Here is a 17,640-nt window from a genome sequence, read left to right as displayed (position 1 = left end):
GGGCTTACAGCTTTCCAAGTTAACACTTGGTTACAACAAAAGAGTACTAACTCGTTTACACATTAAGCCCTTGGCTTGAAGTTACATGTAATACATCAAAAGTAAAACAACTACACTATGTCCGCCTCTAGCCTCCCAAGCTATGTCCTTGGAGGTGGCATGCTTCCTGTACCTGAAAATGATATTCCCATATAGGGTGAGCCACAGCCCAGTAGAAATACACTAAACCAACCATGGACAATGACTAAAACATTAGCAATTGATAGTTGGTCAACACTGATACAATCACATAAATTACATATTTATGTCAACGACTTACAAGTCCCAATTACTTTTCATTTTCCCTTTTTCAACAGATAAGCATGCTAGCTCTATCATCATTTCCACAGATATGTAAAAAAACTATATCTCACATTCAGATAAGCATAAAAGCTATATCCACAATCTCAACAGATATGTATATCAACAATATCCACAGATAAGCATACAAGCTGTATCCACACTCTACAACAGATATGTATATCAACAATATCCACAGATAAGCATACAAGCTGTTTCCACACTTCACAAAGATAAGCATATGAGCTCTATCTTCACTTCTCTAGACAAGCATATGAGCTCTGTCTACGGAGTTCATCCCCTATCTCCTCCCAATACCTATCCGGTTTAGAGGTACATCCCCTATCTTCCCCTAAACCGCGGAGTACATCCCCTATCTCCTCCTCTACACATAACGTATATAAACACATTGGTTCTATATACAATCACACAATATACACAATTAATGTATTCTATCAACCGTCAAGTTCCATGACACATTCCATTGATTAGTTTTCGTTTACCTAATCATCATGCATTGTCTACAACAATCTCGACTATCCTCCACCGATAGCCCAAAGCAGTTATTTCTAAAACAGAAAATAAATGCACAAATGGATATTCAATCAACATTTCATTTCCTCATTTCTCACCAATTAATTATCCCAATTAATTAAACAATGTAATTAGGCCATTTTCCATAATTACCATTTCAACCCTTAGGTCCCATTTTCATCAATGATTCAACAATCATACTATTTTTCTATGCCAAACATGCATCTAGGTTTATTATGAATAAAACCCCAACTGTTGTAAAATTACACAAAAGCCCCAAACTTTCACAAATTTACCAAACCAAGCCCAACATCTCAAAATACCAAAATTTAAAGACAAAACCCATAAAGAGGAGTAGGTTATCCCTACCTCAAATTCGGAGTCCCAAAGGAGAAGACGACAAAACCCAACGTGCTCCAAAACCCGAGATTTTTAGATTAAAATGTAGCCCTCGACGATCAACAACCTTTTTGTAAAGGCCAAAGGTGAGCAAATCACTCTTACTAGATCAAAACCTAGAGAGAAGGTAGTATCTAGAGTGAGAGGCTCAACAATGGAGTTTTTGAAAAAGTAGGAGAGAGAAGAGAAAGTGAAAAAGTGATCCAAAAGTCGGATCTCGGATTTGTATATAAGTCGCCCCGCTCGAGCGTCCAAACCCCAGCTCGAGCGTCACTCACAGACTCCCGCTCGAGCGGCCAACCTCCCGCTCGAGCGCAGAATGCACTCGCCCAGCACTTTTGCAGAACCAGGCCTCCGCTCGAGCTCCCAATCCCTACGCTCGAGCTCACAACACTGCACAACAAGATACTGGATGGATGTATTCCCCGCTCGAGCGCCAACACCTCCGCTCGAGCGGACAGGCCAAAAATCTAGGCAACTAGTTTTGGTTTCTAAACTCAACCAACCTGAAACAAATCCGCCCAACACATCCTATAACTCAAATACTAAGTAAAAAGGATGTAAACAAAATAATAAACAACTACCAACATCCACGGACACATGTCCGGATCACTATACAACAAGGGTAAACCCGGGATCGCTATATTCATAAAAAATAAAAATAAAAAAATTACAATTGTACTTAAAATGATGTGACATTATATATGTCAACTTTTGATTGGTTAGACATTTAATAATATAAGGTCTCACTCCTTTGGCACCACTACAATAATTTATACTTTTCGCAATCAAATTTGGTTTGGTTTGGGAAGTGAGTTTGCTTTTTGATTTTTTAGTTTTTTGGCTATTTTAGCCTGGGTTAAAAAACTTGGTTTGGGAAGGGCTTTTTGACTTTTTTAACTTTTTTTATGAGAGAAGAGTGTAATGATTGTGGGTTGGATGTGATGTTTTGTTTATTGTGACTAAAATAGTCTATTTTGTCTTTTGTGGCTAAATTAGCCAAAAAAAATCCACAAAACCACTTTCCAAACGGTGCCTTAAGAATTTAGTTGCCAAAAGTTATACAATAGGCGACTAAAAATTACATTGGTTTGTTGCAAAGCAGTTAAAAAAATATTGGTTAGCGTTAGTTTAGGTTTTAAGCTACTAAAATTTGTTTTAGTCATGGTATACTAATTTTTGCCGACTAAATTAAAATTACTAGCCAAATAACTAGCATTATTTTACTTTAAATCTTTGGCGACTACCTAATTTGGTCAGCAAATATGCATTTTCAGTGACTAAAAAATATTTAGTCGCTGTATGCTAATTTTTGATGACTAAAATAAATTTAGTAGCCAAATAACTACCATAAATTTACTTTAAATCTTTGGTAACTACCTAATTTAGTAGCAAAATATTGATCTTCAGTGACCAAAAAATATTTAGTTGTTGTATACTAATTTTTGTGAACTAAAGAAATTTAGTCGCCAATAGACTAACATAAATATTACTTTTAATCTTTGGCGAGTAAAAAGTTAGTCACTAAAAATATTTAGTTAGTAAAAGTATCAAATTTTTTGGTGTATTTTCAAATTTTATGCCCAATTCACTAATTATGTTTAATTTTATTATTATTTTTTATTTCTCTCCCTCGGTGTCTACACTACATACACCTAAACAAAAGCCTACGATCACTTGCTCTCCCTCTTCTCACAGAATCACTATCGCTACTAATAGTCACCGTCGCTAACCATTGCGACTCTCGCTATTGTCGGCCACCATCACAACTCTCCCCTTCATCCACATTCAGGTTTTTTTTTCTCTCTCTCTCTCTCTCTCTTCCCTCACCGTCGCGAATCTAGGGTTTGATTTTATTTTTGATGTTGTAGGATTTTAATAAAATCATTTTAGGGTTTTACTCTTTTTCTACATTTGAAGCATATATAAGCTCTAAATTGTGTTTAATTCTACACTTTTGTTGCTCCAAGTGATAAATTCGATCATTGTGTGCATTTATGAAAGAGGAGCAATGGGAACCGTAACTCAAGAAGCAACTTATTAGTTCAAATCATTGATAAACCAAGATCTCTCTCTCTACATTATTTTTAAAATTTTAAATTTTTTACTTTTTCTGGGGAATTCAGATAGTTGAAGAATTGCTGAAAAGGGCTTTCCAAGTTTGCATTTTTCTTCTTTATGTATTTTTTCTTTTCTTTATTTATTTATAAATATGCTTGCTTTGTTCGATCTGTTTGTCAATGGTGGCCAATATTGAATTACTTCTCTTCCGTGACGTTTTATATTTTCAATTCCATGTTGATTGCTTTACTCTCTGAATTTCCTTGTGCCTTTGTATTTAAGTATGAATCTCAAACATTGCTAGTAGATTTAATGGGTGTTTTGTGAATCCGTGTCCAATAATTCTGAACGACATATTAGTATTTCTGAATAAAATTTTGAATATATATTTTGAGTTATTGAAAAATAAAATCAAAAAGTGTTCAAAATATCAATTAATATAGCATAATTAAAGAAATTATAAATTTATAATATGAATAAATTTTCATCTTTTTAAAGAAAAAAAAAATTTTTTACTAAAAAAATAATAATTCGTGTGAATTTGAAAAAAAAAATTAAATCAGTGACAAAATTTATAAATTTAAATAATAAAAAGTAGTGTTATTCAAGCCTAAAATTTAAACATATTTTTTGAACTCAAATATATATCAGTCTATTAAAATATCTAAGATAAATCTCTTTATCATAACTATTCCTATCATCTATCAATCATTTCATTTACACAACATTAAATCTAAAAAATAAGTATACAAGATGAACTTATATATCATTATCCATAATTAAATGATTAAATTTTTTCATAAACTTGTAATCTATACTATATATTAAGTAAAAAGGGGTTTTTAACTCCAAACCTTGAGAGAGCTCCAATCTCTCAATCTAAATTTTTTGGTTTTTTTATTTAAAAAAAAAAACCTTAGCATTTATTAGCTTCTCCAAACCCCAAGTCTTACCCTCATAATAATACTTTAATGCATTAAGTACAAACATGAAAAAAAAAAATTTGAAATCCAACACATATGAATTTCTTAAAAAGTCCCAACACATATGAATTCCTTGAAAAGTCCCAACACATATGATTATTAGCCCTCATAATAACACTTTAATGCATTAAGAACAAACATAAAAAAAATTCTTGAAAAGTCCAACACATATAATTATTATCAAAATATTAAACTTTAATATAATATAAAAAGGAAAAAAAAGAAGACATTTAAAAAAAAAAAAAGATATTTAAAAATCGCAACTCACATATATAGACAATTGTAAATATATTAAGGAAAATGGGGTTTCTAAACCCCAAGCCTTGTAGGAGCTCCAATATCTCAATCTTAATTTTCTAAATTTTTGATTTTAAAAAAAAAAACTTAGCATTTATTGATTTGGTCAAAATCCCCTAATCAGCATTTATTAACTTTTTTCATTCCACATGTCTGCATTTATTGATTTGGTCAAAATACCTGATTATCATATAAAATCTCCTCATACAAATAATTATAGATACAACCATGCATAGTTACTGCAGTAGCCTTTTTAATTTCTCCTATACACTATGATTAGTGATAAGATTGTTAAATTATTTTTATAAAAAATCTCAAAAAATATAATTTATATATTAAAAAAAAATTAAAACAAATATAAATATTTATAATTATCTTGTGCATAGCACGGGTGATAGGCTAGTGTATAGTTACTGCAGTATCATTTTCAACTTCTTTCATACACTATGGTTAGTGATAAGATTGTTAAATTATTTTTATAAAAAAAATTTTAAAAATATAATTTATATATTAAAAAAATTTTAAACAAATATAAATATTTATAATGCATAGCACGTGATAGGCTAATTATTTTTAAAGAAAAAGTGTGATTTCCCGAAGTCAATTAAATTCAAAGCCAATGTCCCCTGCTGCAATTGCTTTTCAACTTCCACAAAAATAAAACTTTCTCAATCACCTCCAACTTCTTACAATTGCAAAACAAATCCATGGCCACCAAAGATCGAAAGCTCGACATGATCTTTCTTCCTTACTTCGTCACCAGCCACTTAATTCCCCTCGTCAATGCAGCTAGCCTATTTGCCACCCGCAGCGTCAACGCCACCATCATCACCACACCATCCAACGCCTTCTTGTTCCAACCATCAAGCCACCTCCAAATCACACTCCTCAACCTCAAATTCCCTTCATCCAAAGTCGGTTTGCCTGAAGGCATCGAGAATTTCGGCTCAACCACTTCCCCCAAAAATGGCCTCTAAACTCGCCGCGGCTATTTAGCTCCTCCATGAACCAGTGGAGCAGCTGATCACTCAAAAAACTAGATTCAAACACCACCTTAAAAAAAAAAAAAAAAAAAAAAAAAAAAAGGAAAAGTTGGTTGGAGATGTGCCAAAATGACATGTAACCATTGGAGCATCATTGTTATAATTGAACATTTTACTACTGTAGCATGCCAAATTATAACTTTAGCATTGCCAAAATGACGTTGACCATTGGAGATACTCTAAGTACTGTTGGACAATCTACACTGTATTTACAAGATTTAATTCTGTTGTGTACACAACAACAAATAGAATTTAAAGAAATAAAGAAAAGGAGAGAATTTGTTTGATTACAAAAATCAAACTCGAAATAAAAATAAATAAATAAAAACAGATTTTATTTTGTTACAAAAACAAAATTAAAATCTGATTTAAATAAATAAAAACAACACTGAAAATAAATTAAATAACTTACTTGATTTAATTTCTTCGAATTATTTTCTGATCAAGTCCAGTGTTTGACACTGTGTCCTTAAGACAGATTCGTCCTCTCCACGGTGCTTTCAGAATTTGGACGTCTATCTCCCAGGATGAAATGATCTTACTGCAAACAATAGCAGCACTACAAATTGTTTGCCTTACGAACACACTAAGTGTTTACACTCTTTCTTTCGGAAATAAAATGCAGCAAGATGAAGAATATAATACGAAATTTCTGAATGGAAAACATCAAATGAGGGTGGTCCTATTTATAGATGTGAAGGTGGCTCTTGGTTTTGAATTGAACAGGTATGTGGCTCTTGGTTTTGAATTGAACAGGTATGATACCTGTTGGTTTTGAATTCAAACAGATAGCAAAACGGGAAGGGCTCTGTTTGGATGAGCAATAAATCCAAATCAGTTTAATTCTGTTTGAAAACGGGAAGGGCCCTGTTTGGATGAACAAAAAATCCAAACCAATTTAATTTGAATTATGGATTTTATTTTAATAAAAAATTAAATTAAATTCAAATATTTTTGGCCCAAAAAGATTAGAAGCCCAACCCAACCACACACCCGCGCCCAAGCCCAGCCCGCCCGGACGGCGGCGCGCGCGTGTGATGATTTTTGAGTCCAATGGGTCTAGCCCATTTTGCCCATAACCTCTCCCTCTAAAACACTTGGGTACCCCTTGGGGCACACCCCAACTATCTCACCCTAAGCCTTATAAACCCTTTCAAAACTTCCCACCAAATCAATGTGGGACAAGCCAATTTACAACCTTAAGGAATTTCCACCAAAACTCCATTTCCATGGAGCACACTTTGGCTTCAATTTCCCATTCACTCGGTAATGGTTTTGAGCAACCAGATATACCACGTGAATCACAACGCGGCATAGAACGCGTTACCACTTTGACCCGAGTAAATCGACACTCGGGGCCCACCTAAAAAATAGACCGAACTTAGGAAAAAATTCTGGTTTTATCCAGAATTTTATAACCATTTCCAACAATCCCCCACATGAATGGAATTTGATGACAACGGAAATGCAACAATATGCAGACTTTAACGAAAAAGTATAAGTCGAAAATATCTTGCATCAGGATAGGTAGTTTTCGGCTTTGAACCTTCCCTAGTGATAACCTATCGGACTTACTGGCTAACCAATGGACGCGATGCCTTGAATTGTTCAGCCGTTTGTGTAAGCCAAGACAATAGATTTCACACAAAATATCTTCTAACACATCGTGGTTCTCACTGTTGTGTTCGTTTTGGCCTTGAACGCACCTGGTTTTCATAAGTGTTTCTAGAGAATTTAGCCTCTTCATTCTCATAGAACCGGCCCCAGTTCAACACTCATATAGGTGATTCTTATTGTGAGTATCTCCTTATACTCATCTTGATTTTATGTCTTAATCAAGATATAAGTAATCATTAAAAGCAAAGCTTATCCTTATACCCCTGCAGACAACATATGTTGCAGATATCACTCTCACCATAGGAATGGGTAGGAATTTTAATCCCTTGGTGATTTCTGGCGAGCCATATATAACTTAGTTGTCCCTTTGAACTTAGTTCTTGGGATCTCCAGTCATATAAGTACGGTTACCATTATGACGACTCTTATGTAATAGGCTTTAATCACATCCCCTTCGATGAACTATACACTAGCTCTTTTGTCAAACCTTTTGTTAACGGATCCGCAATATTCTCTTTAAATTTTATATAATCTATTGAGATTATTCCGTTTGACAACAATTGTCTTACGGTATTATGTCGACGACGAATATGTCGTGACTTACCATTATACATATGATTCCGTGCCCTGCCTATTGCAGATTGACTATCACAATGAATGCAAATAGCTGGCACAGGTTTTGGCCACATTGGAATGTCTTCTAAGAAGTGACGAAGTCATTCTGCTTCTTCACCTGCTTTGTCTGAAGCAATGAACTCGGATTCCATTGTGGATCGTGCGATGCAAGTTTGTTTCGTGGATTTCCAAGAAACAGCAGCGCCTCCTAAAATAAAGACATATCCACTAGTGGATTTTGAATCTTTTAGTATCCGATATCCAATTGGCATCACAATAACTTTCGAGTACTACTGGATATCGAGTAAAGTTCAAACCATGATCACGAGTAAATCTTAGATATCTAAGAACTCGAATGATCGCTTTCCAATGGTCTTCTCCAGGGTTACTAGTGTACCTACTCAATTTACTGATAGCATAAACTATATCAGGACGAGTACAATTCATTAGGTACATTAGGCTTACAATGATTTGGGAGTATTTTAACCGAGACACTGCATCACCTTTATTTTTTGATAAATAAAGACTGATGTCTACGGGTGTTCTAGCTAAATTCAAATCATCCTTGATAAATTTATCAAGAATTTTCTCAATATAATGAGATTGAGATAATGCATATCCGTCAGATATTTTAGTAATTTTCATTCCTAATATAACATCTGCGACCCCCATATCTTTCATATCAAATCTTTTGTTAAGCATCTACTTAGTTGATTTGATCATGTTTTGACTGCTTCTGATGATAAGCATGTCATCCACATAAAGACAAACTATGACATATCCTTGGTCAGTGTTTTTAACATAGACGCATTTGTCACATTCGTTTATCTTAAACCCATTAGTAAGCATTGCATGATCAAATTTTTCATGCCATTGCTTAGGTGCTTGTTTTAATCCATAAAGGGATTTTACAAGTCGACAAATTTTCTTTTCTTGCCCTGCTACTACAAACCCTTCGGGTTGTTTCATATAGATCTCTTCATTTAAATCACTGTTTAAGAAAGCTGTCTTAACATCCATTTGATGTATTTCTAATTTAAACAACGCTGCTATAGCAATAAGCATACGAATGGATGTTATTCTTGTCACAGGGGAATATGTGTCAAAATAATCCAGACCTTCCTTTTGTCTGTAACCTTTAACTACAAGTCTTGCTTTATACTTGTCAATTGAACCATCTGCTTTCATTTTTCTCTTGAATATCCATTTATATCCAAGAGGTTTAGAACCTGATGGAAGATCCACCAATTCCCAAGTATGATTTTGCATAATGGATTCAATTTCATTATTAACAGCCTCTTTCCACAAAGGTGCTTCAGGACCTGTCATTGCTGCCTTAAAACTTTGAGGTTCATTTTCTAACAAATATGTCAGAAAATCTGGACCAAAAGATTTTGATGTTCTCGCTCTCTTACCTCGTCTTGGTTCATCATTAGTTAAATCCTGTTGGTCGAGACTATTACTAGTCTCTTGTGTTTGATTGTCATTAGTTTCTTGACTTTGTGTACAATCATAAGTTCTTTTCTGTGAACTTAATTCCTGTCCTTTCTTGTAAGGAAAGACATGTTCAAAAAACACAGCATTCCTTGACTCTATAATAGTGTTCACATTTATATCAGGTATTTCTGATTTATAAGTCAGAAACCGATATGCACTACTATTCTGAGCATAACCAATAAACACACAGTCTATTGTTTTTGGTCCAATCTTTGTCTTTTTAGGAACAGGAACTTCAACTTTTGCCAAACACCCCCACACTTTTAAGTATTTGTAGGAAGGCGATCGACCTTTCCACAATTCATAAGGAATGCTTTTGGTTTTCTTGTGGGGTATCCTATTAAGAACATAATTAGCAGACAAAAATTGCTTCCCCCCACAAGTTCTGTGGTAAGCCTGAACTTATTAACATGGCATTCATCATTTCTTTTAGGGTTCTATTCTTCCTTTCAGTAATTCCATTTTGCTGTGGAGAATAAGGGGCTGTAGTTTGGTGAATAATGTCATGTTGTGCACAAAATTCATTTAATGGTGCATCATATTCACCACCCCTATCACTTCTAATATAAATCAATGAATTTTAAAACAAATTCAAGAAAAAACCAAAATAATTATGACTACTCCAGGCAGAATTAATGTTTTGACAAAATCATATCCTCATAAAAAATTTTGCCTAAGAATCAAACAATTCAAAAACCCATTTGATTGTATACATTCTTGCAACTCAATAACAAATAAATGTCACTGTCATAAAAATATTTGTGACTGAAGAAAATTAAATTATCTCAACTAATGCAAGAGATACACCCCCATATTAATAAAATGGTTCATGCTTTAACAAATTCTACTACGCAAGTAAAATAATTATTAATGACATCTCATGTCACATAATTTCAATAATCAACATAAAAGATTTCTTAAATTACTTCCCAATTAAACGGACCGATATAATTACATACATCTTCATGTTTAAATTTCTCTGGTGTTTAAACACTCATTCAAAATTGATTAGAAATATTCAAATTAACCTGTTTATGTCCAAAGTCGACATAACAATTTATCATTCCAAATCACTTGAAATTATTGTTAAGAAATAACTTGAGTAGATATCATACATGCATATCAAACGCATCAACTAAAAATAATGAATTAACAAAATAAATTAATCATGCACGATCCTATCACTTGCATCATGAAATAAAAGGATTCTCAACTCATAAATAAAATCCAACGCATTTAAACTTTAAATTTCAAAATGACAAAACATACCTTCATTTAATAAGTTTGATTTGTATATAAATAAACAAATTAAATATGCATTAAAATGCTCTTGTGAATATATATATATATATATATATATATATATATATATATATATATTTTTCGACTCAAGTGCAGAAACAATTCAAGACTATGAATTCACATTGTAATAAAAATAAAATTAGTTTGTCAAACTAATATTTTACTCTAGAAACAAATTCTTCCATGTATACTTATGATAAAGTCAAAATAATTAACACATTTTCACAAATGGTTCAAAAGTAAGTGCTCTACCAAACGAAACCATAAGTTACTTACAAAATTAACAGATTGTGACCGAGTCACAAAGTTACATGATTGATTAACAAAATTAATTTTCTAATTACTAAAACCAGAAAATAAATTACAATACAAAATAATTTTATTTTCCTTGTTACTAAAACTAGTAAAATAAAATACCGAAATAATATCTGATTACAAAAATCAGAAAACCAAACCACAAATTAATTTTCTAGTTACTTAAACCAGAAAATAAATTATAACACAAAATCATTTTATTTTTCTTGTTACTAAAACTAAAAAATACTGTAATTTTATTTTCCTTGTTACTGAAACTAGAAAATAAAATACCATAAAATTATCTAATTACAAAAATCAGAACAAACACAAAATAATTTTCTAGTTACCAAAACCAGAAAATAAATTAAAACACAAAATAATTTTATTTTCTTTGTTACTAAAACTAGAAAATAATATAATTTTATTTTCCTTATTACTAAAACTAGAAAAATAAAATAGCAAGAATTTTCTGTAATACCAAATAATGTTCTGAATTGTTAATGACACCAGTATCGTACTACTAGTTGTTGTCAAAGAAAAGAGACAGTATATTACTACTATCTGTCAAATAGTATAAATCACTATTTGTTTTTCCAACCAGAATATTAATTTGAAAACGCAGAAAATTAAATACAATGAAGATACCCAAAAAAGGAATCTGTCTTAAGATTGTTGGACAATCTACACTGTATTTAAAAGATTTAATTCTATTGTATACACAACAACAAATAGAATTTAAAGAAATAAAGAAAAGGAGAGAATTTGTTTGATTACAAAAATCAAACTCGAAATAAAAATAAATAAATAAAAACAGATTTTATTTTGTTACAAAAATAAAATTAAAATCTGATTTAAATAAATAAAAACAACACTGAAAATAAATTAAATAACTTACTTGATTTAATTTCTTCGAATTATTTTCTGATCAAGTCCAGTGTTTGACACTGTGTCCTTAAGACAGATTCGTCCTCTCCACGGTGCTTTCAGAATTTGGACGTCTATCTCCCAGGATGAAATGATCTTACTGCAAACAATAGCAGCACTACAAATTGCTTGCCTTACGAACACACTAAGTGTTTACACTCTTTCTTTCGGAAATAAAATGCAGCAAGATGAAGAATATAATACGAAATTTCTGAATGGAAAACATCAAATGAGGGTGGTCCTATTTATAGATGTGAAGGTGGCTCTTGGTTTTGAATTGAACAGGTATGTGGCTCTTGGTTTTGAATTGAACAGGTATGATACCTGTTGGTTTTGAATTCAAACAGATAGCAAAACGGGAAGGGCTCTGTTTGGATGAGCAATAAATCCAAATCAGTTTAATTCTGTTTGAAAACGGGAAGGGCCAAATGTTTTTGGCCCAAAAAGATTAGAAGCCCAACCCAACCATGCACCCGCGCCCAAGCCCAGTCCGCCTGACCGGAGGCGGCGGCGCGCGCGCGTGTGTGGTGGTTTTTGGGTCCAATGTGTCTAGCCCATTTTGCCCATAACCTCTCTCTCTAAAACACTTGGGTACCCCTTGGGGCGCACCCCAAGTATCTCACCCTAAGCCTTATAAACCCTTTCAAAACTTCCCACCAAATCAATGTGGGACAAGCCAATTTACAACCTTAAGGAATTTCCACCAAAACTCCATTTCCATGGAGCACACTTTGGCTTCAATTTCCCATTCACTCGGTAATGGTTTTGAGCAAACAAATATACCACGTGAATCACAACGCGGCATAGAACGCGTTACCACTTTGACCCGAGTAAATCGACACTCGGGGCCCACCTAAAAAATAGACCAAACTTAGGAAAAAATTCTGATTTTATCCAGAATTTTATAACCATTTCCAACAAGTACTACTCTCTTCGCCCCATTTTATTTGTTCGTTATTTTATTTTTTATTATTACCAACTTACATGTCCACTTTGAAAAATCAAAGTTTTAAATTTAGAATTTTCTAAAATTATCTCTTTTAAAATAATTATAAATATATTTAAAAATAAGAAAAAAATGTATTTTTGAAATTAATCCTTTAAAATATGAATTCAAAATATAATAATTATGTTTCATTAAAAAGTTGAAAAATTTTAAAAGAGACTATTGATATGGAACGAAATAAGTAATAATAAAAAGCAAAAAGTCCACTGTTGGCAAAAAATAAATAAATAAATAAATAAATAAAGGAAAACATTAAAAAGTGATTGAGAAATATGTTAGATTTCAATTTTGTGGTGTAGATTTAATGGGTGTGTGTTTTGTGAATTCACGTCTAAAATAAGAATTTGAATAAGGTATTGATATTTCTTAACAAAATTTTGAATATATTTCTGAGTTTGTTGTATTATTTTAAAAGATAAAATCAAAGATTGTGTTTGGTAGAGTTTTTTACGGGGTTGTGTTTGGTAGAGTTTTCTAAGGGGTTGTTTGGGGTGTCTTAAATAAGTGTAATTTTTGATTTTTTTATTTTAAAAAGTAGAGGGAAAAAATGTAGTTATTTCGGATAATTTTTATTCTTTTTAAGAAAAAAATTTGTATTAAAATATTGTATAAAATAACAAAATTACGTTTTTACCCCTACATATATAAATATGTATTGAGAGTGGTACATGAAGACAGTATGGTGGCAGCCAGAGATATAAGAAAAACTTGCATACGGTGCTGTTTACAGGGCGGTGATGTTCGGCCCGTGGAGACCCACCACGAGTCCCGTTTTGATAATCAAAACCGTTCAATATGTAGAACTCATCGAGTACTATATATTTGTAAAAAATTACGTTGATCGGATATCGATAGCTATTTGATCGGATTAGTTTTTTTGTCAACCGTTACTTTGTGCATCGTCTATTTTTTATATAAAACTGATTTGATCATATAGTTATCGATATTCGATCAACGTGATTTTTACAAATAACTAGTACTCAACGAGTTCTACATATTGAACAGTTCAAATTATCAAAAAAGGACCTGTAATGGCCCCTACAGGCCGAACAGCACCGTGCTGTGTAATTTTTGTGTGCACCCTCTTTTCAAACTCGTCGTCACTTCAAACCACTGTGCCACGTTCAGCCATGAAGTTGGCTTGTACCTTTTTTGGGAAAAATTTTTTTTATATATATATTTTTTTTAACAATGATCACTTTTTGACTTTTGTAATAACTTTTTAACTTTTTGGTTTTTTTTCAACAGCAATGATAAAGATCACTAAAAAATCTCATCACTAATAACTCTAATGAGTTGGAAAATATTAAAAAAAAAAAGAAAAATACAAAAGACAACCATCACATCAAAGGCAGAGCCACCTCATTAGTGCTCCACTAGTGCTCCCTTTTTAGTGCTCCCAAGCATTAATCTTTGGAAAATGTTTTAGACCACTAATTAGTGGTGGCTCTAATGATACTGCCACAGTTTTTTTTTTATTTTTTCTTTTTCAATTGCCACCTCACTAGTGGTGGGATTAGTGATGGCAAATTAGTGGTCTATAACATTACTCTTAATCTTTTTTCAAACACCCCAAAACCAGTCCTAAATATGATTTGAGAATAGAGTTGTATATTGAATTTGTGAATTTTGAAATTATGATTTGAGTGAGGAAAATTTGTTTGGTGAATGAGTTTTGAAAAGAATTTTGAATTGAGTGGAAAATTTTTGATGTGACATATGATATTTTATACAAAAATTTACAACTCATAACCAAACACACAACTCAAAATTCTATTAAAATTCATAAAAAGATTTTAAAATCTCGGAAAATATTTTTTATTGAATATATAAAAATTAACATGTGTCAAAAAAAAATTTTCACTGTTCCGGTCAAACAGACGGACGACCGATGGAACAACCGGTTAGCCCAAATTTTCTCGCCTTCAACCACGTTTTCAAAAATGAGTGTGAAATTAATTTTTAAAAATCATAAACAAACGCCATGTTCCAATCAAGCTCTAGAATGTTTCATACCTCCACCAAACAGAGTCAAAATGTGTTCCGAATATCAAATTAATAGTGCATATTTAAAGAAATTATTTTTGAAAGATGTAGTGTGATTTCCCCAAGTCTATAAAAGCCACCACCCAATCAAATTGCAAATCCAATACTTCATTTGCTCTTCAACTTCCAAAAAAAAAACTTTCTCCATCACCTCCAACTTCTTACAATTGCAAAACAAAATCCATGGCCACCGAAGATCATGATCGAAAGCTCAACATGATCTTCCTCCCCTACTTCGTCACCAGCCACGTAATTCCCCTCGTCGACACCACCAGCCTCTTCGCCACTCGCAGCGTCAATGCCACCATTATCACCACCCCATCCAACGCCCTCTTGTTCCAGCAATCAATCCATCCCCAAATCACACTCCTCAACCTCAAATTCCCTTCATCCGAAGTCGGTTTGCCCGAAGACATCGAGAATTTCGGCTCAATCACTTCCCCCGAAAATGGCCTCTAAACTTGCCGCAGCTATTTAGCTCCTCCATGAACTAGTGGAGCAGCTGATCACTCAAAAAACTAGATTCAAACACCACTGGAAAATTTCTGGTGGAGGGTGTGTACTAACAGTTTAGCTACTAAAGAAAATCTTCATCGCTGTCATTGTGCTTCTACCCCTACTTGTCCTATCTGTGGTTCATGTCCGGAGACTATCGAACACCTTCTATTTCAGTGTAATTGGACTAGGCTAGTGTGGTTTAGGTGTGATCTGGGCTTTTTATCGGGGTTCAATTCCTCCTCTTCTACAATACAGTGGACTCAGGTAGTTCTCGAGAGTTATCATAATGATCGGCATCGCAAAGAGAGTTTGGGCAAGGCTGCCACGGTTGGATGGAGCCTTTGGAAGGCTCGTAATGAATGGGTTTTCAATCAATCGGCAGTGGACCCGATGCAGGTTATTAGACAGGCTTCTTTTCTGTGGAGGGAGGGCTGCTCGGTGGCCGCTTTGATAGCTTCTTCTCCGGTATCTGTTAATTCTGCAGTCCAAATTTGCAACAGATGGACTCCCCCTCCTCACGGTATGTATAAAGCAAATTGTGATGCTAGCTTTGCCTCCAACGGCAAGAAGACCTCCTTGGTAGTGAATTTGCGGGACTGGACAGGTAAATTTATAGATGGTGTTGTCTCCACAACCCATACATCTTCAGTCACTCAAGGCGAAGCCCGCGCTATCCAGTTAGCGTGTATGTTTCTCCAGGCTCTTGGACTCTCAAATGTCCAGGTGGAAAGTGATTGCAAAACAGTTATCGACTTATGTGTCTCTGAGCTGGTTCCTCCTTGGGAGTGCTCTGCCTATGTATCTGACATCAGGTCCATGGGCCAAGTTTCCTCCTTTTCCTTCTCCTAGGTGCCTAGAGCAGCTAATTATGTGGCCCATTGGCTTGCCTCCTCAAGATTGAAGGATGTTCTCCCTTTAGATTGGACTAGGAATCCTCCTCTGTATTTGAGGCACTTGTTTGTTGCTGATTCTCTTGTTGCTTAAGAGCCTTCTCAGTTCAAAAAAAAAAAACCACCTAAAAAAAAAAAATTGGTTGGAGATGTGCCAAAATGACATGTAATCATTGGAGCATCATTGTTATAATTGGACATTGTACTACTGTATTATGCCAAATTATAACTTTAGCATTGTCAAAATGACAATGACGATTGGAGATACTCTAAGTACTACTCTCTTTGCCCCATTTTATTGGTTCGTTATTTTATTTTTTATTGTTACCAACTTAGATGTCCACTTTGAAAAATCAAAGTTTTAAATTTAGAATTTTCTAAAATTATCTCTTTTAAAATAATTATAAATATATTTAAAAATAAGAATAAAAATGTATTTTTGAAATTAATCCTTTAAAATATGAATTCAAAATATAATGATTATGTTTCATTAAAAAGTTGATAATTTTTAAAAGAGATTATTGATATGGAACGAATTAAGTAATAATAAAAAGCAAAAAGTTTACTGTCGACAAAAAAATAAATAAATAAATAAAGGAAAACATTAAAAAGTGATTAAAAAATATGTTAGATTTCAATTGTGTGGTGTAGATTTAATGGGCGTGTGTTTTGTGAATTCATGTCTAAAATAAGAATTTGAATGAGGTATTGATATTTCTTAACAAAATTTTGAATATATTTCTGAGTTTGTTGTATTATTTTAAAAGATAAAATCAAAGGTTGTGTTGGTAGAGTTTTTTAAAGGGTTGTTTGAGGTGTCTTAAAGAAGTGTATTTTTTGATTTTTTTTAGTTTAAAAGGTAGAGAAAAAAAATATGATTATTTCAGATAATTTTTATTCTTTTTAGGAAAAAAATATGTATTAAAATATTATATAAAATAAAAATATTATGTTTTTACCCCTACATATATAAATATGTATTGAGAGTGGTACATAAAGGCAGTACGGTTGCAGCAAGAGATATAAGAAAAACTTGCCTACGGTGTTGTTTACACAGGACGGTGATGTTCGGCCCGTGGAGGCTCATCACGAGTCTCGTTTTGATAATCAGAACCGTTCAATGTGTAGAACTCACCGAGTACTTTATATTTGTAAAAAATCACGTTGATCGGATATCGATAGCCATCTGATCGGATTAATTTTTTGTCAACCGTTACTTTGTGCACTGTCTATTTTTTATATCAAATTGATTTGATCATATAGTTATTGATATCCGATCAACGTGCTTTTTA

The sequence above is a fragment of the Camellia sinensis genome, chromosome 3, assembly GCF_055761805.1.
Source record: "Camellia sinensis isolate YWXY chromosome 3, ASM5576180v1, whole genome shotgun sequence".
In the NCBI taxonomy this organism is placed as follows: Eukaryota; Viridiplantae; Streptophyta; class Magnoliopsida; order Ericales; family Theaceae; genus Camellia; species Camellia sinensis.
This window is presented reverse-complemented; position numbering follows the sequence as displayed.